Consider the following 27,107-nt stretch of genomic DNA (forward strand, 5'->3'; position numbering starts at 1 on the left):
CCGGTGCCAAGGCATACAGGAATTCAACACAACAGAGAAAATTTCCCAGGTGGGGTTTTTTGGCAGCTCAATTAGACGAATAGGATACAATGTAGTATGAAATTATTTATTCACATATATCAAAATTGTCAAAAAAAAGGGGAAGATTGTGGGATCATAAATAGAATATGAGTTGCGGTACAGCAAAAGAACATTGAATTACATAGAGGTTATACAGTACACAGCAAAATATTTATACAGCTCAAATCATATATATTACTTGTATAAATGGTGTACTGATGCGTTTCGACCATGATGGTCTTCTTCAGAGGCTTGATTAGCTGTGACTGAAGGGAAATATACAATAAATTACATTAAACATCTCACATGTTGAAGAACCAACCCTTCAACCCCACCCTTAATTCCATCCTTATGGAGAAGCGTTTCATTGAAAAGGGGGGGGGGTGGGGGATGGGGAGGAAAAAACATAATAGTATATTCATATAGTAAAAAGGATTAAATGAATCAATTGTTACCATTGATGAAAAGAGAGGTAGGTCTTGATGAAGTTTTTGCTATAACCGATAGGGGTGTCCACTAGTCCTCACAGGGGTCGCTCCAAATCTCGGAATTCCCATGCGACAGTCCACACAGTGTGGGATGGCCCAATTTATCACAAACAGGGGGTCACCGAACAATTGACGGGACCCATCCGGGTCATGCTGACGGGGAAAGGTGAAGGAAGCAACGTGGAATGGACAAAAAAAGAGGGGGGAAAAGATGGGAGCCTGCAATGGAATAATGCACATTGAAAGTTTTGAGGCTCTGTATGTTAGTACATACATAAGACGCCTATGGATTAAATTAGATAGGGGTGCCATAGGTATAGGGCATACAAATGATATTAATGACTAGGAAAAGTACTGGGTAGAAAAGTCTCCCCTATCTAGCAGTTTATGTTGGACAAATAGAACCCAAAAAGGAGAGAGGGAAGGAAAGGAGGGGGAGGTGGTGAAGGAACGTGAGGGAAAGTAAGGTTGTGGTGAATATAGATATTGGAGGATACAGATGAGTTGAAGTGAGAAAAGAAGGAAAGGAGTGAAGTAGTGAATGGTAGAGGGGAAAAATTGGGGAAAGTGGACAGGGAAAGATAAAAGATAAAAAGTGGTGAAAGAAGACAGAGATAAAAGGGAAAAGAAAGAAAAAAGTTGTAAAGAAAAATTAGAGAGTATGTAGTGTGAGTGAATAGGAAAACAAAACCAATGAATAAATATATATATACTAGCTGAATACCCGGCGTTGCCTGGTCTTCCTATCTTAACCTTTTGGGGAGGAAAATCATAGTAATATAAATATACCTATCTTTTATATAAGGGTGTAAGCAAGGGTTAATTTAACTGTCATATATTTTTATTTGGCATATAAGTAATATGTGTACCCGGTATTATTGAAATATCTCCAGGCGTACAGAAGTTATGTGGGAACATACATTTCCCATTGATTTGCATGGGACTTTAAACAAAAACCCTGACCCTCACAAATGGGGGTAGTTAAGGGATAAATTAACTATCCTATAGTTTAAGTGGACATATAAGTAACATGTGACCAAGTGTTATCGAAATATCTACAGCCGTTTGGAAGTTATGAAGTAACATGTATTTCCCATAGAGTTGAATGGTACTTTAAAGGAAAACCCCGACCATGGCAAATGGGGGTGGGTAAGGGTTAAACCACCTATCCTATGTTTGTTGCTGACATATAAGTAACATGTGTGCCAAGTTTCATGTTAATATCTTTAGCCGTTTGGACGTGATGCTGGAACATAGATACATACACACACACACACACACACGTTGAGTTTTATATATATAGATATATATTAGCGCTAAAAATAAAATAAATGTAAGATACCAGTTGCGGCACCAACATTAAAAGGTGCATGTGCACATATCAAATGACATATAAATGGTCTGAAATAAAGTTCCGTAAACAAAACACATAATCAAGTCTCTGGTGGGAACTTGAAGTGAACATCAATAGAACAATTGGTGAAAGGTGTGGAGTGGACTGGTGTCCAGTGATTAAACAAAGCAGGTGATCTAGTTGTCTGCAGAAATCTGTAAACTTCGCAATCACATCAGATATATGGTAGGTGTAAATACGCTTACCAGATGCGTTGGACTCTATTACTGTACAGCAAAAGAGTCAAATGGGCATTGTGGTCATTTTGAAACCGGGACCACTAAAACCGGGTAGAAGATGGTCGCTGTAGTTGGGACTCCAACCAGGATAGACACTGGGAACCAGCGATATTTCAACGGTGTACTGTGGGACCGCGACAGCTTCCTGATGAGATCCTTAGGCCATGTATATGCATATGCCCCTGTTGAAGGCTTCTGTGGCCGAAACGCATCGGGTAACGCTATCTAGCACCCCATATTGCTATACCACGTGATCACTTTTATATGTCATTATTTTATGTATGACTTTTTACTGAATAAACCTTAAATTGGTTTTATTGACCTGCACTATCGGAGCCCTTTTCTTTCATTTTAATTTTACCCTATGGTCCGACTGGAGCTGCAGCCAAGTCAATTGTTTGTACCCCTGGATACATGGCCTAAGGATCTCATCAGGAAGCTGTCGCGGTCCCACAGTACACCGTTGAAATATCGCTGGTTCCCAGTGTCTATCCTGGTTGGAGTCCCAACTACAGCGACCATCTTCTACCCGGTTTTAGTGGTCCCGGTTTCCAAATGACCACAATGCCGCAACTGGTATCTTACATTTATTTTATTTTTAGCGCTACATTTCTTTGTTCATTATCTATCAGCTTTGTTTGTTTGTATGTAGCAGCTTATACACATTTTAAAGTTAGCACAGTTTTTTCCTTATTTTGCATATATATATATATATATATATAAAATGAAAAAATGTGTGTGGATATGAGGTGATTGGGTTAGGATGCCTTGTGAGAATTGTGTGGGAGAAGGGGGGGAGGGGGAGAAATGGGCGCACAAAAGATGGGGGAAGAGGAAAAACATGGTAAGGGTAAGGAGAATGGAAAATCATATTGTGATGGCAAAAGAAAAAGTGAATGGATGTGGCAATGGGAAGGTGATGAAAGTGATTGAAACAAAATGAGACTTAGAGGTGAAAAAAAGTGTAGGGGAAAAGAGGGGAAACAGGGTAAAAGTGAGGAAAATTAAAAAAATCCTACAGTGGTGGCAAGAAAAAAAGTGAATGGATGTGGAGTTGGGAAAGTGGTAAGGGTGAATAAGCAAAATGTGGCTGAAGAAGTGAAACGATGGGAGGGAATGGGGTGAGGAGTAGGAAATGAGGGGAAGGGGATGGGGAATGGGATAGAAAGAAACAAAAAGAAAAGAAAGAAAAAATGAAGAAAAGTGGGTGCGGGGAGGAGGGAAAAAAGGGAGAAGGGAATGACTTGAATGTGTAGGGAAAGAGTGGAGGGAAGTGGACAAGGTGCAGGAAGGTGAGTGAACAGGGTGAAGGACTGGAAAAGCCTGGGGAGACCAGTGAAAAATAGTGGTGGCATGACAGTGCAAGCGTGGAGTAAAGGAGATGTGAACGACCAAAGAAATGGTTATAGTGAGGAAAGTGAGGAGGGGGTGGATCCTAATGGGGGCAATGACCAAAAATTACCTGGTTAGATATAAAATAGCAATGACTATTTTTTAGTTAAAAGCATCCAATGGGAACCATACTTCAGTATGAAAGACCGCTGGTGTTGGAAAACGTGTCAGCGTTGTCCCCTCTGTGGAAGTGGGATGGAATAGATTGTAAAAAATGTGTTAGAAATGGGGAGAGCAGAAAAATTCTGTAGTAGATTCAAAAGGTACTAGAATACAAACTTACCCTGTTGGAGGGAAAGAAATTGTTCCTGCTCCTGGAGGTCAGTAAGGTCCTCTGGGAGATGCAGGAAGAGGCAGCACAATTTAAACCCTTCTAATTAGTCAATCTGAGGCGATACCACCCTCAGTCCTAATGAGCCAGGTGCAATACTTACCTACCCGGTCAAGCCTTAACCCCTGATGGAGCTCCCTCAGCCGCAAAGCGGGGGGTGAAGGTGGCCTCCTCGGCGTGTGGGAGTGCTGCCGTCGTTCCCAAAGTTACGGCGTGATATCACCACTTGCACGCGGACCAGTCGTGTGTGCGCAGTGAACGTCAGGGCATACAGGAGCGATCCCACATGCCGCCAGCAGGGCGAGAAAAACGATCGCCACCGCAGACGACAGTACACTTGTCGCCATCAGGTGGGGAAAGTTATGCTTAAGAATACGTAAAAATCTCACCCTGCTGGGAAGTGGCACAGGACCAAACGGTGCAGACTGTCATAATGGGACCGAGCAGGGACACCTGGGGAGGGCAGATGGAACGACTCCTAAAAAGCAAACATATAGAGAGGAGAAATATAATTTACATTCATTAAATTGTAAAGAGCCCATAAGTAAAGGATAAAAACATTGTATAGATACATAAGTATAATATGGGTACAGTTGCATATACCAAAACAATTCTATGCATGGTCCATAGAACAAAATAAGAACCCTTCGATATATATGCCCACATTGATATGTTAGTATGGTCGTTTTTCTAAAAGGGCACGATTGGAGCGTAACAAAATGGGACTTCAAAAGGCATGTTGGACAGCAAGGGCATGAAAAGTATCACATGAATAGGAAGAGGGAATGTATGCGACATCTACCCAAAATGGGCACAACGGCTGTCATGCCCTCATAGAGAGAGGTCAAGATAGTGGTTCTATATTTCAAAGATACACAATTGATATTGAAAAAAGGTTGAAAATGTTTGGGTTTTCACAGATACAGAGCCCTTTTGAAAGGGGGCGAATGAAAATGATTCATTCAAGCCCAAGGGGCTGTAGCCTGTAAATTACAGATCCAATGCTGTTCGTGTTGGAGTAAAGTTTAATTCCAATCACCGCCTCTGTCAGAAAGGTGAGTTCTGTACAGTGCGGCGAAGGAAACCTTGGGTACAGTATAATTGTGTTGAGACACTACATGTCTCCCAATGGGAAGGTATGAATTGCCAATCTCCATGCTGTAAATATACTTAGCTATCCTTCGCCAAAACTCTTGTTTGGTCCTTCCAATATGAAAGGCACCACATTCACACTCCATCAAATAGACGACGCCTCGCGTCCGGCAATGGGTGAAGTGTGATGGATAGTTTGAATAGGTTACCATTGGGGAGTCGGAGAATCCCTTCCTTTTTCATGAGTGGGCAATACGAACAGTGACCGCATGGAAGAGTGCCACGGACCGGGCAGTGTGTATTTCTCAAGGCAACGTTTTTATACTCACTTTATACTAGCCGATCTTTGATCGAGGTAGCACATATAAAAGTGATAGAGGAGTGATCAAGGATAAATAGTTTAATTTTTGGATCATCCGTTAAGATGGTCCAATTGTTTTGAAAAATTTGTTGTATAGATTTATATTGACGCGAGAAACGTGAAATAATTCTGATAGTTTATGAATCAGAACTAGACCTTGGCTTCTTTTTGTATAGAAGCGGGTGTCTAGGATACAAGTTAGTTTTGTTATACCCCTTGCGTAGGCATTTGTGCATGGGGTTAACCCATTCATTGCCCTGATACTGACTCATGGTGATGGAAAATAAATAGTACAACAATGGGGGAGGGATGACAGTTGAAATTCCAAAGTCACGCAACTCATGTCCTATCTCCACAGTGTAAATAGGGGGACGGGTGTTTAACCACCCAAAAATTGCATAGAAGGGACTGAACACACGGAGTGGAGAGAAAAATTGCTACTCACCCCGTTAAGATACAATAGAGAAAATTTCCCAGGTGGGGTTTTTTGGCAGCTCAATTAGACGAATAGGATACAATGTAGTATAAAATTATTTATTCACATATATCAAAATTGTCAAAAAAAGGGGAAGATTGTGGGATCATAAATAGAATATGAGTTGCGGTACAGCAAAAGAACATTGAATTACATAGAGGTTATAGAGTACACAGCAAAATATTTATACAGCTCAAATCATATATATTGCTTGTATAAATGGTGTCCTGACGCGTTTCGACCATGATGGTCTTCTTCAGAGGCTTGATTAGCTGTGACTGAAGGGAAATATACAATAAATTGCATTAAACATCTCACATGTTGAAGAACCAACCCTTCAACCCCACCCTTAATTCCATCCATATGGAGAAGCCTTTCATTGGAAAGGGGGGGGGGATGGGGAGGAAAAAACATAATAGTATATTCATATAGTAAAAAGAATTAAATGAATCAATTGTTACCATTGATGAAAAGAGAGGTAGGTCTCGATGAAGTTTTTGCTATAACCGATAGGGGTGTTCACTAGTCCTCACAAAGGTCGCTCCAAATCTCGGAATTCCCATGCGACAGTCCACACAGTGTGGGATGGCCCAATGTGTCACAAACAGGGGGTCACCGAACAATTGACGGGACCCATCCGGGTCATGCTGACGGGGAAAGGTGAAGGAAGCAACGTGGAATGGACAAAAAAAAACGTTCAATGTAGATTATTCCATTGCAGGCTCCCATCTTTTCCCCCCTCTTTTTTTGTCCATTCCACGTTGCTTCCTTCACCTTTCCCCGTCAGCATGACCCGGATGGATCCCGTCAATTGTTCGGTGACCCCCTGTTTGTGACACATTGGGCCATCCCACACTGTGTGGACTGTCGCATGGGAATTCCGAGATTTGGAGCGACCCCTGTGAGGACTAGTGGAAACCCCTATCGGTTATAGCAAAAACTTAATCGAGAACTGCCTCTCTTTACATCAATGGTAACAATTGATTCATTTAATCCTTTTTACTATATGAATATTCTATTATGTTTTTTCCTCCCCATCCCCCCCCCCTTTCCAATGAAAGGCTTCTCCATATGGATGGAATTAAGGGTGGGGTTGAAGGGTTGGTTCTTCAACATGTGAGATGTTTAATGTAATTTATTGTATATTTCCCTTCAGTCACAGCTAATCAAGCCTCTGAAGAAGACCATCATGGTCGAAACGCATCAGAACACCATTTATACAAGCAATATATATGATTTGAGCTATATAAATATTTTGTTGTGTACTGTATAACCTCTATGTAATTCAATGTTCTTTTGTTGTACCGCAACTCATATTCTATTTATGATCCCACAATCTCCCCCTTTTTTTGACAATTTTGATATATGTGAATAAATAATTTTATACTACATTGTATCCTATTCGTCTAATTGAGCTGCCAAAAAACCCCACCTGAAAATTTTTCTCTGTTGTATCTTAACGGGGTGAGTAGCAATTTTTCTCTCCACTCTGTGTGTTCTGTCCCTTCTACACCACAGGAATTCAACACTACCTCTGCAGCTGCCCTGTCCCACAGTGGCTTCCTCTAGACTCACTCCACCAGACCCACTAGACGAAAAGTAGGTGGTGTCGGACTTCTACCCCCAGAATGCACCTTCCAGGTACTTCCCATACCTGCCTCTCTTTCCCCCTGCTCTTTCGAAATGCACTACATTCGTCTTTTCTCTCCAGCTTGTCTGAGGGTCGCAGTCATTTATCGGCCTCCTGGACAAGTGTCATGCTTCCTGGATGACTTCTCTGCATGGCTACCCTATTTTCTCTCATCTGAAGTGCCTGCCATCATCCTAGGTGACTAAAATTCCAATCAATGTTAATACTGCTACCACTTCTAAACTACTCAAACCACCACTTACTCCAACGGCAACACTCTCGATCTTGTATTCTCCCATTGCTGCACTCCCTGCAACCTCTCTAACACACCCTTTCCTCTCTCTGATCACAATCTTATCCGTTTCACACTATCCTTGTCTTTCCTTCATCCCATGCTGCCAACCCACAAACCACTACCCGCAGAAACCTTCGCAACCTCAACCCTTCCCTTCTTCATTCTGGTACTGATGGCCTTTATGACAAAATCGCACCCCTGTCCTGCTCAGACCTAATCACTTCCATCTACAACACCATGTTGTCATCCTCTCTAGACATACTTGCTCCTCTTTCTACTTGCAGAACCCATCTGCCACAACCCTGGCAAACAGACGACACCAGAAGTCTCAAGAGACACAGCCGTGCTCTTGAGCGAGCATGGCGTAAATCTAAATCCCTGCAAGACTTTACCCTCTACAAATCTGCCCTTCTCAAATACAACTCTTGCCTCCACACTGCTAAACAAACCTATTACAACATCAAAACCCTCTCTTCCAAACCTTGTCAACTTTTTCTACCCTTAATTTCCTACTTCACCCCCCACTGCCACCACCCACCAACAACCATCTCAATAGCAAAATTGACAAAATTTGCAAGGAGATATACAGCATTCAAATTCCTCCCCTACCCAACACATCAGGTCCAACGCCACACTCAATACTCTCCTCCTTTTGCCCAGTTACCACAGATGAAGTTGATAAACTCCTCTACATGACCCACCTCACTACCTGTCCCCTGGACCCTGTCCCCTCTCAATTACTGCCACCACCTTCCCACTCTATCCTCAACTCCCTAACCCAAATCTTCAACCTCTCCCACTCCTCTGACACATTTCCTTCCTCACTCAAACATGCACTGGTTACCCCTATACTTAAAAAACCCTCACTAGACCCCGCCTGTTTTAATAACTTAAGACCAATCTCCCTGCTCCCGTTTGCTTTCAAGCTCATCAAACACCTTGTTCATGACCGAATGAGTTTCTACCCCAGGGACAACAACCTTCACAACCCCCTACAGTCTAGCTTCCGCTCACAACATTCTACTAAAACTGCCCTAATAAAACTCAACAATGACCTACTAACTGCTACAACCAATGGCCATTACTCCATACTTTTAGACCTCTTTGCTGCCTTTGACACAGTTGACCACCTGCTCCTCCTCAGCAAATTACACTCCCTTGGCCTCCGTGATTCTACTTTATCCTGGTTATCCTCCTACCTATCTCAGCGCACTTTCAGTGTCACTTACAACTCCATCTCCCCTGCTCCTCTTCCTCTTTCTGTTGGGATACCCAAAGGCGCCGTCCTTGGGCCTCTCCTATTCTCACTTTATACCTCTTCCCATGGCCAGTTGATAACCTCCCATGGCTTCCAATACCACCTCTATGCCAATGACACCCAGATCTATCTCTCCACTCCTCAACTCACCCACCACGATCTCCTCACGGATCTCAAACTTACTGAATGACATATCAGTATGGATTTCCTCAAACCCAATCTTTCTAAAACTGAGCTTGTTATATTTCCTCCTTTGGGGTCCCCCCCTGTGACTTTAGCATTAATATCAACAACACAACTATTGGTCCCTCCACACATGCCAGAGTCCTGGACTCTGGACTCTGACCTCTCCTTCAGCCCCCATATCCAATCACTGGCTAAATCCTGCTGCCTTAACCTCTGCAACATCTCCAGAATTCGACCCTTCCTGACTAATGACAACACAAAGCAACTTATTCACTCCTTTGATTATTCCCCGCCTTGACTACTGCAACTCTCTCCTTAATGGCCTACCCTTAAGCAGGCTATCCCCTTTCAGTCTATTATGAATTCTGCTGCTAGACTAATACACCTCAACCAATCCCTGACTGCTGCTTCTCTTTGCCAATCCCTTCACCGTGTAAAATTCAAAATGCAAACTATAACATACAAGGCCATTCACAACATCGCCCCATCTACATCACCAAGCTCATCTGCAGATATCGCCCAAATCGTCCCCTCCGCTCCTCTCAGGACCTCCTGCTCTCTAGCTCCCTTGTTACCTCCTCCCATGCTCGCCTTCAGGACTTCTCCAGAGCTTCTTCCATCCTCTGGAACTCCCTGCCCCAGTATGTTTGATCAGCCCCTACCCTGTCCACCTTCAGGAGATCCCTGAAAACTCATTTATTCAGCGAAGCCTATCCCACACCCACCTAACAACTGTCCCCAAGCCACCCCATCAAATCATTCTCTGCAGCTACAGGGAGTGCAGAATTATTAGGCAAATGAGTATTTTGACCACATCATCCTCTTTATGCATGTTGTCTTACTCCAAGCTGTATAGGCTCGAAAGCCTACTACCAATTAAGCATATTAGGTGATGTGCATCTCTGTAATGAGAAGGGGTGTGGTCTAATGACATCAACACCCTATATCAGGTGTGCATAATTATTAGGCAACTTCCTTTCCTTTGGCAAAATGGGTCAAAAGAAGGACTTGACAGGCTCAGAAAAGTCAAAAATAGTGAGATATCTTGCAGAGGGATGCAGCACTCTTAAAATTGCAAAGCTTCTGAAGCGTGATCATCGAACAATCAAGCGTTTCATTCAAAATAGTCAACAGGGTCGCAAGAAGCGTGTGGAAAAACCAAGGCGCAAAATAACTGCCCATGAACTGAGAAAAGTCAAGTGTGCAGCTGCCAAGATGCCACTTGCCACCAGTTTGGCCATATTTCAGAGCTGCAACATCACTGGAGTGCCCAAAAGCACAAGGTGTGCAATACTCAGAGACATGGCCAAGGTAAGAAAGGCTGAACGACGACCACCACTGAACAAGACACACAAGCTGAAACGTCAAGACTGCGCCAAGAAATATCTCAAGACTGATTTTTCTAAGGTTTTATGGACTGATGAAATGAGAGTGAGTCTTGATGGGCCAGATGGATGGGCCCGTGGCTGGATTGGTAAAGGGCAGAGAGCTCCAGTCCGACTCAGACGCCAGCAAGGTGGAGGTGGAGTACTGGTTTGGGCTGGAATCATCAAAGATGAGCTTGTGGGGCCTTTTCGGGTTGAGGATGGAGTCAAGCTCAACTCCCAGTCCTACTGCCAGTTTCTGGAAGACACCTTCTTCAAGCAGTGGTACAGGAAGAAGTCTGCATCCTTCAAGAAAAACATGGTTTTCATGCAGGACAATGCTCCATCACACGCGTCCAAGTACTCCACAGCGTGGCTGGCAAGAAAGGGTATAAAAGAAGAAAAACTAATGACATGGCCTCCTTGTTCACCTGATCTGAACCCCATTGAGAACCTGTGGTCCATCATCAATAGTGAGATTTACAAGGAGGGAAAACAGTACACCTCTCTGAACAGTGTCTGGGAGGCTGTGGTTGCTGCTGCACGCAATGTTGACGGTGAACAGATCAAAACACTGACAGAATCCATGGATGGCAGGCTTTTGAGTGTCCTTGCAAAGAAAGGTGGCTATATTGGTCACTGATTTGTTTTTGTTTTGTTTTTGAATGTCAGAAATGTATATTTGTGAATGTTGAGATGTTATATTGGTTTCACTGGTAAAAATAAATAATTGAAATGGGTATATATTTTTTTTGTTAAGTTGCCTAATAATTATGCACAGTAATAGTCACCTGCACACACAGATATCCCCCTAAAATAGCTAAAACTAAAAACAAACTAAAAACTACTTCCAAAAATATTCAGCTTTGATATTAATGAGTTTTTTGGGTTCATTGAGAACATGGTAGTTGTTTAATAATAAAATTAATCCTCAAAAATACAACTTGCCTAATAATTCTGCACTCCCTGTATTACCTTTTGTATGACCACCCCCTCCCTTTATAATGTAAGCTGTACGAGCAGGGCCCTCCTGTACATTTTTTATTGAACTGTACTGTAATTGTGTTGTCCCCCCCTATACATTGTAAAGTGCTGCGTAAACTGTTGGCACTATATAAATTGTGTATAATAATAATAATAACATTGTACAATGAGCTACACATTAAAATAAGTTTACATGCAGGTAGGTTTAATGCTTTCATTGCAGAAAAGACATTGAGGGGAATTTATTGGAGGAGTTGTGAATGGCAACCTTTCAGCTTCCATTTTTTATTTTCAAAATATTACAAGCTGACTATAAAAGCTGATCGGTTAAAATGGTAGTATGGAGGGGAGTGGTCTGACTACGGAGGAGTGAGGATGTGCCGCTTTCAAGCTCTGTCCGGTACGCAGCTAAATGACCAGCTACAGGGGTGATTCTCCCCCAATTTTGACACAGGCTATATCACAGCATTGGCAGCCTGGAATGCTTTCTCCCAGAAAGTCGTCGGCAGCAGAGTGGGAAATCCAAGATGGCGCCAGAGCGAGCAGCCCCCCGCTCTATTGCATCACAAAATCAGGGCTTGGAGATTGCTGAACTGTTTGGGGACAGGGATATCAGACAACCCCTATGGTCTCTTCCTACTAAAAAGCATTTGGAGCGCTTTACTAGTAAGATTGAGAGGGCCTTTAAACAGGACATTGAGCAACTTAAAACAGACACTACAGACACTGGAGTAAAAAATTGACAGTGTTTTGCCTGCAATCTCCATGCTTAAAGTGATTTTTAAATCTTGTGTGTTTTTGCATAACAAACCTGTTATACTTACCTCCTCTGTGCAGTTTGTTTTGCACAGAGCAGCCTGGATCCTCCTCTTCTCGGGTTCCTCTTTGCTGGTCCTTGTCCCTCCCTCCTATCGAGTGCTATCTCAGACAGCAGCTCTCTATGGGGGCATCCAAGCCGAGTCAGAGCTCTGTGTATCCATTTAGACACGGAGCCCCAACCTGGCCCCAATCCCACTCACCCCTGATTGGCTGACTGACTTTGACAGCCACTGTGTCTCAGACAATCAGGAGGAGTGTCCCAGATGGTTTAGACCAGGGATATGCAATTAGCGGACCTCCAGATGTTGCAAAACTACAATTCGCATCATGCCTCTACCTTTGGGTGTCATGCTTGTGGCTGTCAGAGTCTTGCTATGCCTCATGGGACTTGTAGTTCTGCAACAGCTGGAGGTCCGCTAATTGCATATCCCTGGTTTAGACACTCATGGACATTGCTGGAGATAGATGGGGTTCAGGCAAGTAATTGGGGGGTTCTGGGGAGGCTGCTACACACAGAAGTGTTCTTTTATCTTATTGCATAGAATGCATTAACATAAAAAAACCTTCTGCCTTTACAACGTCTTTAAGGATCAGTGCTCAGCTCAGGATCAGAAAATTAAGGCCCTCCTCTGCCAGCTGGATGACATTCAATACCGCAGCAGGCGGGCGATTACTGATATTCACAGCTCCTAAGGACATAATCTGGAATTCCCAGCTTCAACCCCTATTGAAATAGACAGACCCACAGGGCTTCACAAGTATACGCTCAAAAAAGCGCATAATACAAGAAATGTGTAATCGGCCGTTCTTTGACTTTGATTGGGCTCATTTATTCTTTTACCAGGATCTCTCCAGGTGCACCCTTTTGCAGCGCAGGGCTCTCTGTCCCTTGCTGGCTGCGATCCAAACCGCAGGCCTTACTTACCAGTGGGGCTTTCCATTCAGCCTACAGGTGTCTAAAAACACCCAGTGGGTCATACTGCGCTCCAACGATGATGTTCCACGCTTCCTGCAGGCCCTTTTGCTAAAGCCTGTTGACTTTCCCTGCTACCTCTAACAGACAGAACCGAGCAATCAAATACAGGCAATCACATGGTTCTCACAGCTCCCTGAGCAGAGAGATAGTGACTCTCAGTCAGCAGCTCTCTGCTTGGACCCCCTCCCCCCATGCGCTCACTCACTGGAGCGCTGGGCTATGGAATGGATGGGAGCTGCTGGTTCAGGCTCTCAGCGGTTCGCTGAAAGGCTGAGCCTGGTGCCGGTCCAGGCATGTGGGCTTCAGCCCGCTGTCTGCTGAAAACAGATCACAGGAGTGCAGTTTGTTCTGCACTTCTATGATCCACAGGAGAAATACAGCCAAACAAGCTTTGGTTGTACTTCTGTAATAACAGCTGCTCTAGGTTCTGTCTGCTCCAATTTTAGTAAATTCCCCCCATACTTTCTCATTTGCAATAAAAAGCCTGGTAGCGGGGGCATGGTTTAGATCCCTGGCTCTACGTTTTACCCTGCTATAAGCGGTTCCACAGCGACTACAGAAGGGTGAAAATGATTCAGCGGCTCACTGAAAGGCTAAGTCTGATGCCGGTCCAGGCATGTGGGCTTCAGCCCGCTGTGTGCTGAAAACAGATCACAGGAGTGCAGTTTGTTCTGCACTCCTGTGATCCACAGGAGAAATACAGCCAAACAAGCTTTGGTTGTACTTCTGTAATAACAGCTGTTCTAGGTTCTGTCTGCTCCAATTTTAGTAAATTCCCCCCCATACTATCTCATTTGCAATAAAAAGCCTGGTAGCGGAGGCATGGTTTAGATCCTTGGCTCTACGTTTTACCCTGCTATACAGCTGTATGCTATACAGAAATACAGCCAAACAAGCTTTGGTTGTACTTCTGAAATAGCTGCTCTGTCTGCTCCAATTTTGGTAAATTCCCCCCATACTATCTCAGTTGCAATAAAAAGCCTGGTAGCGGGGGCATGGTTTAGATTCTTTGCTCTACTTTTTACCCTGCTATAAGCGGTTCCACAGCGACTACAGAAGGGTGAAAATTATTCACCCTACACCACAGGGCACTTGGCTACCACAGGGCAAATGTCAAAGCGGAGGAAGAATCTAAAGTACCCACAGAAGCTCACAAGTTCCCTCTCCCCAGTGGGAGCGGGCTGCAGCCAAGTTGGTACTGGCAGCTTTCAGACACGCTGCACTGCTTCTCTCCCCCCATGCTGGTCTCAGTCTGACTCAGCAGCTGGACTTCTCCTACCCAGTGGTGACAGATGGTGAGTTTTCTCCACATAGCTCACCCTCCACAGCCAGTCTGGTTAAATCTAAACCCAGGTGGGATGATGCAGCCTCTGTGCAAACTAATATAGCTTCCCTAACACTGCCCCTTTCTGACCCACAGCAACCTTCAGTCATACACTTGTTTCCTGCCTCTGACCAACCTATGTCGGAACAAATCATGAAAAACATGCTAATCTCATTAGGGCACACTCTATACTCAGACATTTCAGCTACAGTATCTTTCTTAGCCAACCTGGTACAAGGGCAAGACCAGCGTATCTCCCATGTAGAGACCAACATGACAGACCTAAGCACTGCTCACAATAACCTGGTGGATGTATACACTGGACAATTGTAACTAATCAAACTCCAACTGGCAGATTTAGAGGACCGGTCTCACCGGAATAATATAAAGATTTGACTGACCAAGACATAGAAATAGACAGAGCCCACAGACTCCCGAAGCCATCTTATCTCCTTGAATAAAAGCCTAGAGATGTGCTATCCTGCATCCATTATTTACCACTAAGGAGAAAGTAATGCTGGCTGCCAACTGAGCTCATAACTTGTCAGATCCCTTTACCATGGTTGTACTTTACACTGACCTCTCCAACCATGGGTAATCGTCGGCAACTGACCTCCATCACGAAAACAAATCTACTACTACAGCTACAAAACCATTGCATACCTTATAAATGGGGGTTACCCACTAAGTTGCTGATAACACATCAAAGTAAAACCCACACTGTGAGGACACTCCCAGGTGGCCTTCAACCACTAAGATCATGGTGCCTCATTCCTGCGGAAGCTCCAGCGCCAACCACTCTTCCCACTTCTCAAATGGAACCTGACTGGTCCCTCGAGGGCACGTGACAGAACCAGCTCGCCATTCAGAGCCTACTTGACATTATGCTGGGAAGAAGCGAATTATCCTGCAAAAGTTTTATCTTCACTCCCAACGGTCCCTGCTAGAGAACACCTCCCCCCACACATCCATTAGCAGTACTTACTGCGCATTGAGCCTGTGTTGTTTACGAGTTCCCCTGTCACAATCAGGTGTTGGGCTTGAAGACCAGTTGCTATAGCAGTTGCAGGACTACCACCGACCAGCAGGATAAGGTATACAGGCAGTCACTCTGGCAGATGACACAGGCTCACCTGAGGTGCGGAGTCTAAGTACTAGCCACCAGAGCTCCTGATGGTGGAGATGGATTTAGCTATGTGCTAGTACCGGTGCTCAGGTTTGCCCCATAATGGTGTGAGCAGGTTGGATTCCAGTAGCGGATGAGCAAATAAGGATTAAACAGCAGTGTGGTCAGTAAACAAGCCAAAAAAGTCAGTAACGAGTAGTTGCAGGTTGGGATCAGGCAGTAGAGTAGTCAAGGAACAAGCCAAGGGTCAATCTTGAGTGGTGGAAAAATACAGACGGCAGCAGGGAAGTCAAGAGCAAGGCACTGGCTGAGAAGGCACAATAACCTGGCAAAGAGGAAGTACCGAGACAAGGCTTATATAAGAAGTTCATGGGAGGAGCAAGGAGTTCAAGGTTCAACAGTAATCAAGACAAGGCAGGGTTGTGCAATGGATCAGATAGTATTGTGCAATAGATCAGGCAGGGAGCTGTCCAGCATCCCAGATAGCTCAGTGAAAAGAGTCAATGACAGACACAGAAGAGGTCCCTGATTCGAACCCAGGTCCTGACATCCCCTTTTTATTCACCTACACCCTGATGTCACACCAGCTACTCCTCCCTTGTCCTTCCGGCCTGTAGCCATTCCTCCTGTATATATCTTGCTTTGAGCATACCGTTCTAATGAACCTTTCCTCTTACAACAACTTTTTACCACTAAGTGCCTACTCTTACTACAACATTATGCCGTTCAAGATCATCTCTCTGAATGCCACGGGATTAAAGAGCCCCCAGAAAAAAGCAAGCCTACAAAAAGAAGCTATCAGACAACATGCTGATATATTTGTGCAAGAAATGCACTTTGCCTTGAATAAAACCCCTAGGACACGACCAATCTTTCCTCACCTCTGGCCCCAAGGAGAAAAATGGAGTCCTAACAGCGATCAAAGATACCCCCTTCAGTTTCAACCTCACCTAACCTACGCTGATCCGCAAGGTTGCTTTGTAATACTTGTTTGTACCATCAGTCAAACTACCTACTGTACACCTAGGTTAATGTGTATGGGCCCAACATTAGACGGCTCCGCTTCTTCAAACGCCTACAAAAGAAGATTGACGGCCTCAAAAAGGGCAGCAATCATCCTAGGTGGCGACTTTAACATGGTTAGCGACCTTTCCATAGACATCTCTGCAAGCCATCTATGTCATCCTGCCGTAAACCCCTTCCTCCAAGTGTCTGATTCACTGTCTGCCCGAATGTCGTAAAGCGCTGCGCAAACTATTGGCACTATATAAATCCTGTATAATAATGTGTGGGTCGGAGCACGACTTCACAATTTTTCCTTGTCGCAGGTGTTTTACTCATGCATAGACTTCCCTCATCGACAAATGGACCCTCCAGAACATTGTAAAATCAGAAATTGGAATTGTATCATGGTCTGACCACGCCCCTGTCACTATTACCCCAAGTGATCAAAGGTCAGGACCATAGACTTGGGAGACTCAACTCTTCCCTACTGGCAGATACTGCAGTCAAACAAGAATTTGTGTATAAACATCGTTCTTTGAACTAAATGATTCACCTAAGACTGACCAGTTTATGCTTTGGTTGACTTATCCGGCCTATACCTGGGACATGCAATTAGCGGACCTCCATCTGTTGCAGAACTACAAATCCCATGAGGCATAGCAAGACTCTGACAGCCATAAGCATGACACCCAGAGGCATGATGGGACTTGTAGTTTTGCAACAGCTGGAGGTCCACTAATTGCATATCCCTGGCCTAAACTGTATGCATGGTATTTTTTGTAAAACTTTGTAAAAGAGCTAAACGCCTGAGGACAGGGCAAATTGATGAGGTCATTCTCCAAATTGCCCAACTAGAGAAATGCATTAAACTCCCTCCTCCCATTGCCAATTAATTACTAGAGCTGAGACAAAAATTCTGTTCCCTATTGCTTTACAACATTTTTTTATTTTTTTCATTTATTGCATACATTTACAGTAAAAGCATATATATATACCATTTTTCAATACAATAATTCATATAAATTCCTTTTACCCGTTCAATATAACATTAATATTTTTTTTTACAAATTTAAAACAACCTCAAATATGCTAAAGCTAACTTTTATGCCCTAGGCAGCAAAGCAGGAGCTCTCTTGGCCCACCAAGTCAAAGTGCAATGCACACAAGCTAAAATTGTCTCCCTTCACCACCCTACTTTGAAACAGCTTTTAACCAACCCACAAGATATTGCAAATGCCTTTAGTGACTATTATTTGTCATTGTACAACCTTCAAAATTACTCCTCCACTCCTCAACCAGCCAACCCCCTAATTCAAGAATTCCTAGCCTCAATTGACCTACCCTCTAATTCAGCGACCCATCTTTATCCCAACCTTTAACTATGGAAGAAATCCTTTGTGCAATTAATTCAATACAAATATAAAAAAAAAAACGGAAAAAGTTCTTGACCACAGCTACCAATAGAGAGTACAATATTGACAAATTGATTACATGTGACACAGTATGTGTAGTCTATATGTTGGAGTGCGAGTGCGGACTCCAATGTATAGGCAGGACCTCAAGACCATTACATGTTTGCTTGGTCAAACATGTCAATAATGTTAAAAAAGGTCTCAAAATGTGTTTTTAAATTATTTCACCAAAAAAACACCAAGAGTTAAACATTTTGGGGTATTGAGAGAGTCTAAACATTGGAGGGGGCGGCAATTTTATACGTAGTTGAGTAAGAGAGAATCTTACTGGATACATGAAACTCAGGTTTTATGTCCCGGCGGACTTAACGTTGATTTTGATATCAATTGTTTTATAACTGATCGGTAATTTTAGTATTTTTATATATTACATTTTGTGATGGTCATGGATGTCATCTTGCGCTGATTAATATAATTATTAATTCATTTGTTTTGATGGCGTTTCATCTGCGTCGGGTCGCTATGGCAACCTTTTGTTTATTCCATATAACAGCGGGCGTCACTAGTGCTTCTGCATGCGCTGAAGAAGTCCCCGCCCACAGGGACGTAACGCGTATGGAGCACAGGACAAGCGCAGTGATTTCACCCGCGACCATCACCCACCTGTTTACATGCCGATCAAGCCAGCACTGGGACAGTGCTTTGTTTGTAAGTTTTATACTTGTTATTAATAAAAGTAATTTCATTATGGAGAGCACTATGGGATTGTTCTTTATCATTACATGACGAATGCTATATTGGGATTACTCCATCGCCTATGAGATCGCTGACCAATAATAAGGATTTGGATTCATTCATTATACCCACAAGGGGATGCTGGTTTTGACACTGTTTTCTGTGGGGTCCTGACTGGGAGGTGAGCGGCCATCTTATTTCAGCTAGTGGAGGTTTTTCACATATTATGTTGATTTCTGCATGTTCCATCATTCCATTGAAGATCTCACTGAGGGTGTTTTACTGTTTATATGGACTGATTATATTTTTACCTGAGGGATTTGAGATTTGACCCTGGTGTCTAGCAGCTGTTATTTGGGTATTTTATCATATTGTGCTGATTTGTTACATTTACATATAATTAATTCAATAAGCCTGAAAAAGATCACTCCTCCACTGCAAACTATGGAATATCACACCACTCCACAGATATTAAGCTGTTTGCTAAAGTTTTTGCCAATAGACTACTGTCATTTTGTCAGGGCTGGGCTCAGCCTTTCCTTGTCAGCTGTTGGGTTAATTGCCAGTACTCTTCATTCCACAGTGACTCACCTAGTCTTCATTTCATGATCATCAGCTAGCCCTGCTGGCTATTTAACCCCTTGACAACTGGGCACTTAAACCCCCTTAATAACCAGACCAATTTTCAGCTTTCGGTGCTCTCACATTTTGAATGACAATTACACTGTACCCATATGAAATTTGTGTCCTTTTTTTCACACAAATAGAGCTTTCTTTTGGTGGTATTTAATCACTGTTGTGTTTTTTTTTTGCGCTATAAAAGAAAAAAGAATGAAAGTTCTGTAAAAAAAAAAATATATATATTTCTTTGTTTCTGTTATAAAATTTAGCAAATTAGTAATATTTCTTCATATATTTTGGCCAAAATCTATACTGCTACATGTCTTTATAAACATAAGTACAAATTGGTGTATATTATTTGGTCTTTGTGAAAGTTAGTGTCCACAAGCTATGGTGCTAATATCTGAAAATTGATCACACCTGAAGTACTGACGGCCTATCTCATTTCTTGAGACCCTAACATGCCAGAAAAGTACAAATACCCCCCAAATTACCCCTTTTTGGATAGAAGACATTCCAAGGTATTTAGAAAGAGGCATGATGAGTTTTTTGAAGTTGTAATTGTTTTCCCACAATTCTTTGCAAAATCAAGATTTTTTTTCTTATTTTTTTTTCACAAAATTTTCATATTAGCAGGTTATTTCTCACACACAGCATATGCATACCACAAATTACACCCCAAAACACATTCTGCTATTACTCCAAAGTATGGCTATACCACATATGGCTATACCACATAGCTAGGAACATTAAAACTCTGATAGCACCTAGTCAAACCAAGAACACCAGGCCCCATGCTAGTGCTTCCCTTAAGTTTTTTCATATCAAGGGTATGTACCAATGTAGAAAACCACGGTGTCTTACTTGTAAATTTGTCACCCATAGACAAAAGTATTTCACTTGTAAGGGCAAACAATATATCATACCTGAGTTTTTTACTTGTGGATCCGATTTCATCATATACTGCCTCACTTGCCCCTGTGGGCTCTTTTATGTAGGGCGCGCACTATACGCGCCCTTCGAAAAAGGTTTGGCGAGCACAGAAATACTGTGGAACAGGGACTAGAGAAATATAGTGTAACTCGCCATTTTAAAGAACATCACGATCAGTCCACAGATGGGCTTCGTGTATGGGTCTTAGAGGCCATTTCCAGACATCTCCCCTCAGCAGAACGATACAAGCGTTTGTGCGAGAGGGAGAATTACTGAATATTTACCCTCGACAGCCTCTCGCCTGGTGGCCTCAACGAGGGAATAGAAATTAATATTTTATTATAATATTTTATTATAATATTGACGTGTACCTGTATTTATACCTTGGCATTTTTATTCATAGTGAGTGACATTTTTTATCTATTTCTCTATAAATATATTTTACATGTGCGTATGCTTGAGCATATGTACTTTTATATGTATGTGTGTATCCACCCCATACATAATATTCATATAATCCTTTTACTACTCTGTATGTTATTACAGTTTTTTTTATGATGTCTAGACTATATACAACATCTAACATATAATTGTTTTATTTATTTTTATGTGATCACTGGATTTCGATGATGTCTATATCATAGACTAAACCATAGTTTTGTTTTTATACTCTTCCCCATATATATATATATTTTTTATATTAGCGTCATTAGCCACATTTGTGGTGTTACAACCTGAGCATGAACGTAATTAACTAGATATTATATATGCATTATTTATTTTCCCTGTGTGATATGCCCTTGTATTGGTTTGGCATTGCTTACAATAATGTAACATTTACATATGCTTCCATGCGCGCATTGTGCTGATGAAACTGTGCATTCTTATTTCTGTATGTTTACATCCCTTTTCCCACACCACTGGCTAATGCTAAGTACTGTGTACTGTATATTGTTTATCACCAATCATGTCTTTAGTTTGCATGGTATATCCTTTGCACTAGCTGTGGGCGGTAACATCGTATTTTCCACTCAACGAGTCTGCCAATAGAAATGATATGGGCCGGCCGACTAGTGGCTATATTGCCCTTCACAAAAATGACCGCTTCATTGCCTGCTGAAGGGACACGAATGTCCCGAACGCGTGCATCCTCCCGCGCCCGGAAGTGACGTCAGCTACGCAGCACACCTGGAAACCAGCTCCCTTCTCCTTGGTTCCGAGGGCGTCTGGCCCCCCGCTGACGCCGCCGCCTGTGGCAAGGAAGTCTCCAGCGCGAGTGATGATCACCACCACCCGGATCCCCGCGGATGACAGTATACATGTTCCCATGCTCGTTTTTACACCTGCTTTGTGAGTAGGTTTTTTATATACTTTCACATGTTTCAATAAATTACTAAACTGCTATGCTTAGAAGGCGCCGCCTTGTGTTCTTTTCGTTGTTCTACAGATAACTTCATCTGTCAGCTGGCTGCCATCAAGCGAAATTGCATCTATTTCAGTGTTTATGGACATTTAACATGGACTATAGCAGGGATAAGCAATTAGCGGACCTCCAGATGTTGCCAAACTACAAGTCCCATGAGGCATAGCGAGATTCTGACAGCATCAAGCATGACACCCAGAGGCAGAAGCATGATGGGACTTGTAGTTTGGCAACAGCTGGAGGTCTGCTAATTGCTTATCCCTGGACTATAGTATATCCATTTAAACACCTATTTGAACTTTGGTTTAATCTCCCTACTTTACCCCCCTCCCCCACCTTTTCTCCAGGATCTTATTATCTTTTATAGGTTTTCATTGGGAGTGTGCTCAATTATTTTTTTTTTTTAGTATTCTAGTCTATCCCTTTCAACCACGAGTGACAACCACATGGATGTGTAGATGTCCACGCTCCGCGTGTGGAGCATCCCCATGCGGAGATTTACTCAGGGGCACTACTACACTTGCTTGTCTATGTGGGAAGGTCTAGTCAAGACGGGATTGTATTATACACCACTAATACCAATGTTGTATTATTCACGCATTTATACGTTACTTGTGTTAATGTTATTTTTGATTATGATTATTTTGTTACTGGGGTCCATGTGGACCAGTTTCCTGACATAAATAAAACATTAAAAAATAAATACTAGTGGAACTCACAATCTTATCTGCTACAATAACACTTCTATCTGTAGCTCTCACCCTCTCAATTTCTCTATTAATCGCAGAATATGCATATGCTTTCTGCCTAAAACGGGTAGCTAAAGCCTGGTACTGAGATAAAAACTCTTCCTCCGACAAACAATTTTGTCAGAGTCTGATGAATTCTCCTCTAGGGATATTGCACAACCACATCTGGTGGTGGCAACTCTTCAAAGGAATAATATGCATTGTGATCAGTGACTTTAAAATTGATTTCTAGTATGGAAACAATTATCTTTCTTAAAAATCTCCAAATGTAAAAAGGTTATCTACAGTCCAAGTAAGCTTAATATTTTTGGTATTACTATTTAATTTGTCCATAAATAGTTGTAGACTAGGAATGTCCCCTTTCCATATCATCACTAAATCATCTATATACCTCTTGTAACAAGACAATTGGGGTGGGCGATTCGGGAATGCAACATCTTCCTCCCAGTGGGCCATGAAAAGATTGGCCACACTGGGAGCGAAGCGGGCGCCCATCGCCACACCACGTGTCTGTAAATAGTATTACCTATCGAATCAAAAATAGTTGTTAAGCAGACAAAACTTTAAGACCTCTAACAGAAACGTAATATGCTCCCTAGTAAGATCTCTCCCCGCTAATACCCATTCAACCGAGGCCAAGGCTATATCATGATAGATATATAATGATCCTACATCAGCAGTTATCAATATACTAGTAGGAGTACATGAGAGGGTATCAAGAATCTGGATAATCTGCTTGGTATCTCTTAGATAAGCTTCCATTCTAGTGACAAGTGGTTGCAGGAAGAAATCTAAATATTGGCCTAACCGTGATGTCGGTTCGATCGGTCGACCAGGTGGCTGTTCTGAGTTTTTATGCAGCTTGGGCAAAAAGTAAATGATCGGAGTCCTACAATATAAAGGATCCAGATAGGATGCCTCTTGAGCTAAGAATCCCTTTGCTTTTTCCTCCCTCTATTAAAGAATGTAATTAATTTTTGAATTTAAACATAGGGTCACAATTTAATAATTAAGTATCCTGATCACTAAGCAACCTTGACATTTCTTCTTGATAATATGTCTTACTGAGCACAACTAGACCCCCCCCCCCCCATATCCGCTGGTCCGATCACAATGTCATTTATTTTTTTCGAATGATATAATTCCTCTTTTTGATATGTTGAGAATCTACAACTTTCTTAATTCTGATGCCGCGTACACACGATCGGTTCGTCTGATGTGTGGGCCCCATCGTTTTTTTATCCATCGGTGAAAAAACTAGGAACTTGTTTTAAAATGATCTGATGGTTAAAAAAACAATAGAAATAAATGATCGTCTGTGGGCACGTCCATCAGTTAAAAATCCACGCATGCTCAGAATCAAGTCGATGCAAGCATTGAACTTCATTTTTCTCAGCACGTCGTTGTGTTTTATGTCACCGCGTTCTGACACAATCGTTTTTTTAACTGATGGTGTGTAGGCAAGACTGATGAAAGTCAGCTACATCGGATATATGATGAAAAAATCCATCAGACCGTTTTGAATGAATGAATGAAAAACTTATAAAGCGCAGCGCATGCGAACTGAATCGCTTCTGGGCGCTAGTTGTTCGTGTCTCATGACATCAAAAGAGCAGAGTTTTGATCTGTCTTCTGAAAGTCAGGTGGTTTTCCTCCAAGCGAATGCTGGTTGGTAAAGCGTTCCATAGTCTAGGACCCTGAAAAGCAAAAAGTTTTCATCGGATGAACCGATCGTGTGTACAGGGCATTAGAGTGTCGATCACTGTACACCATATTTTTAAAAACCTCTATTGTCATTACAATGTGGATTAAAAAACGATTTATTCCTAAGATTGGAATGTGTGGTCTCAGGCTGGGAAGAGTTCCTCTGTATCGGGTCAGACAAAAAATATTTTTTCATATTCAAACTTTGAATGAATTTTTGAACATTAACCCAGGGATTTCAGTGGAAGACATATCTGCACGTGGAGATGTGTCCTGGTGGATTATTTCAATGCATTCATGTTGAGGAACTACCTCATCTTCTTCTCTTTTTAGACCTAGTAACACATTTAGGATCGGGGCTGGGCCTGAAATGGGTAAAGCATATTTTATTAGGAGATGGGGATTTGAGAGGAGAATAACCTCTCAATCTTTGGGCTGACATATGTTGGGTATGAATATTTTTTAACAAAATTGATACATTATGAGTAGTATGTAAGGTGGTTGGATGTCCTAGGGTAATATAAGTGGCAATTTCTACTACCATAGCACAGGGTGTCAAAGCTCTGAGACATGCCGGCATGCCCTGTACTGGCATTGGCACTACGCTTGAGTGAAAAATGCAATAGGGCAGTGTTTTCCTCCGTGTTTTTGTGCCAGGACTCCCGCCATTGGTTTAACAAATGTCTCTGGCAAACAAGTGAAACATCATGCCATAATGGGGCAATCCGAAGCCAGGGTCTAATGGTAATGCCATTGCTTTCTTAAGGTACACAAATGCATCACACATTTCATCTGTCCATTTTGCACAATCTGGCATGTCTGAGCCTGTGGCTTGCCTCAGGAGGTTATCATGGAAAGAGCAGTCAGGTATTCATTGGTAGGGATGAGCCGAACACCCCCCCGTTCGGTTCGCACCAGAACCTTAGAACGGACAGACCGTTTGCGCGAACATTTAGAACCCCATTGACGTCTATGGGACTTGAACGTTCAAATTCAAAAGTGCTAATTTTAAAGCCTAATATGCAAGTTATTGTCGTAAAAAAGTCTTTGAGAACCCGGGTTTTGCCCCAGGGAACATGTATCAATGGAAAAAAAGTTTTAAAAACGGTTGTTTTTTCTGGAGCAGTGATTTTAATGATGCTTAAATAAAAAAATGAAAAATTCCTTTAAATATTGTACCTGCTGGGTGTCTATAGTATGCCTGTGAAGTGGCACGTGTTTAGAACTGTCCCTGCACAAAATGAGATTACTATAAGAAAAAAGTAATTTAAAACTGCTTGCGGCTTTAATGTAATGTCTGGTCCCTGCAATATGGATGAAAATCATTGAGAAAAATAGCACAGACACAGACAGTACACACACCATGTAGCTTTAGGTGCACACTGCAGAGGACAAAGGCAGTACACACACTACATAGCTTTAGGTGCAAACTGCAGAGGACACGGGCAGTACACACCAAGTAGCTTTAGGTGCAAACTACAGAGGACACGGGCAGTACACACCACGTAGCTTTATGGTGCAAACTGCAGAGGACACAGGCAATACACCACGTGAGAATACTGCAGCTAGAACAATCACCTGCCTGCCAGTAAATTAGGAAGAGCTGATCTAGCTAAACTATACAGTGTATAAATATATATACAACACCTGGGATGCATATATATCCTCTACACACTGTAACTCTAACTGACTAGCCTGCCTGCCTGCTCTATCTACCTACTAAAAATGACACTCTCTCTCTCTCTTTGTCTTCTCTCTTTTAACCACCGCAACACACTACACAAGGCCGACCTGCAGGCGGCCTTTTATAGCGTGGGGCGTGTACTAAACCCCCTGAGCCATAATTGGCCAAAGCCACCCTGGCTTTGGCCAATTATGGCTCTCCGTTTATTGCAAGCTGTGATTGGCAAAGCATGCGGGTTATAGTGCATGCTTGGCCAATCATCAGCCAGCAATGCACTGCGATGCCGCAGTGAATTATGGGCTGTGAAACGTAACTCGAATTTAGCGCGAACGGCCCAAAACGTTTGTAATTCGGCGAACGATCGTACATACGATGTTCGAGTCGAACATGAGTTTGACTCGAATACGAAGCTCATCCCTATTCATTGGTGGCAGTAACCAATCATACAAAGAAAAGATAGCATATGTTTCTTTGTCAGTGGGCGGGGCAGACCCACGAGAGCCACAGCTCTCTTGTGACTGACTCTTCTTTCTACTTTTGTGAGGGTAAAACCAAAGTATTCAACAGTCTCTTGAGACAAATGAAATTTTTAGAGACCTTGTGACCATTTTCTGCTAACCAGTACAATAAATCTTTACCATCCTCTCTGCTTGCAACTTGGCTCTGACTGCATAACAGCAAATCATCAACATAATGTAATAGGACTGAACCATGACGGGGAGTACAGGACCACAGGGTTGCCTGGAGTACAACTGAATAGACTACAGGGGAGTCTGCATACCCATGGAGCATTCTGCACCAGGTCATCTGGCGATTTCTAAAACAAAATGCAAGAATAGGCTGTGTCTCTTCGTCCACCGGGATGCTAAAAAATGCATTTGCTAAATAAATTACTGTGACATGCTGTGCATAGGATGGTATGGAAGTCAGGAGTGATGGCACATCAGGTACTATAGGTGCTATGGGCACTACAAGATTATGTATGGCCCTAAGGTCTTGAACATATCTTTAACTGCCATCTGGCTTTTTGACTGCTATTATAGAAGTG

The 27,107-nt window shown here is 42.6% G+C and overlaps 1 protein-coding gene across 13 annotated transcripts in view; it reads left to right on the forward strand.

The window, feature by feature from the left end:
- Positions 1 to 27,107, forward strand: part of CLEC16A (C-type lectin domain containing 16A) — a 1,403,906-nt gene that overhangs the window by 1,035,360 nt on the left and 341,439 nt on the right. The gene's annotated exons all lie outside the window — the stretch shown is intronic.

The sequence above is a fragment of the Rana temporaria genome, chromosome 6 (assembly GCF_905171775.1).
Source record: "Rana temporaria chromosome 6, aRanTem1.1, whole genome shotgun sequence".
NCBI classification, from domain to species: Eukaryota; Metazoa; Chordata; class Amphibia; order Anura; family Ranidae; genus Rana; species Rana temporaria.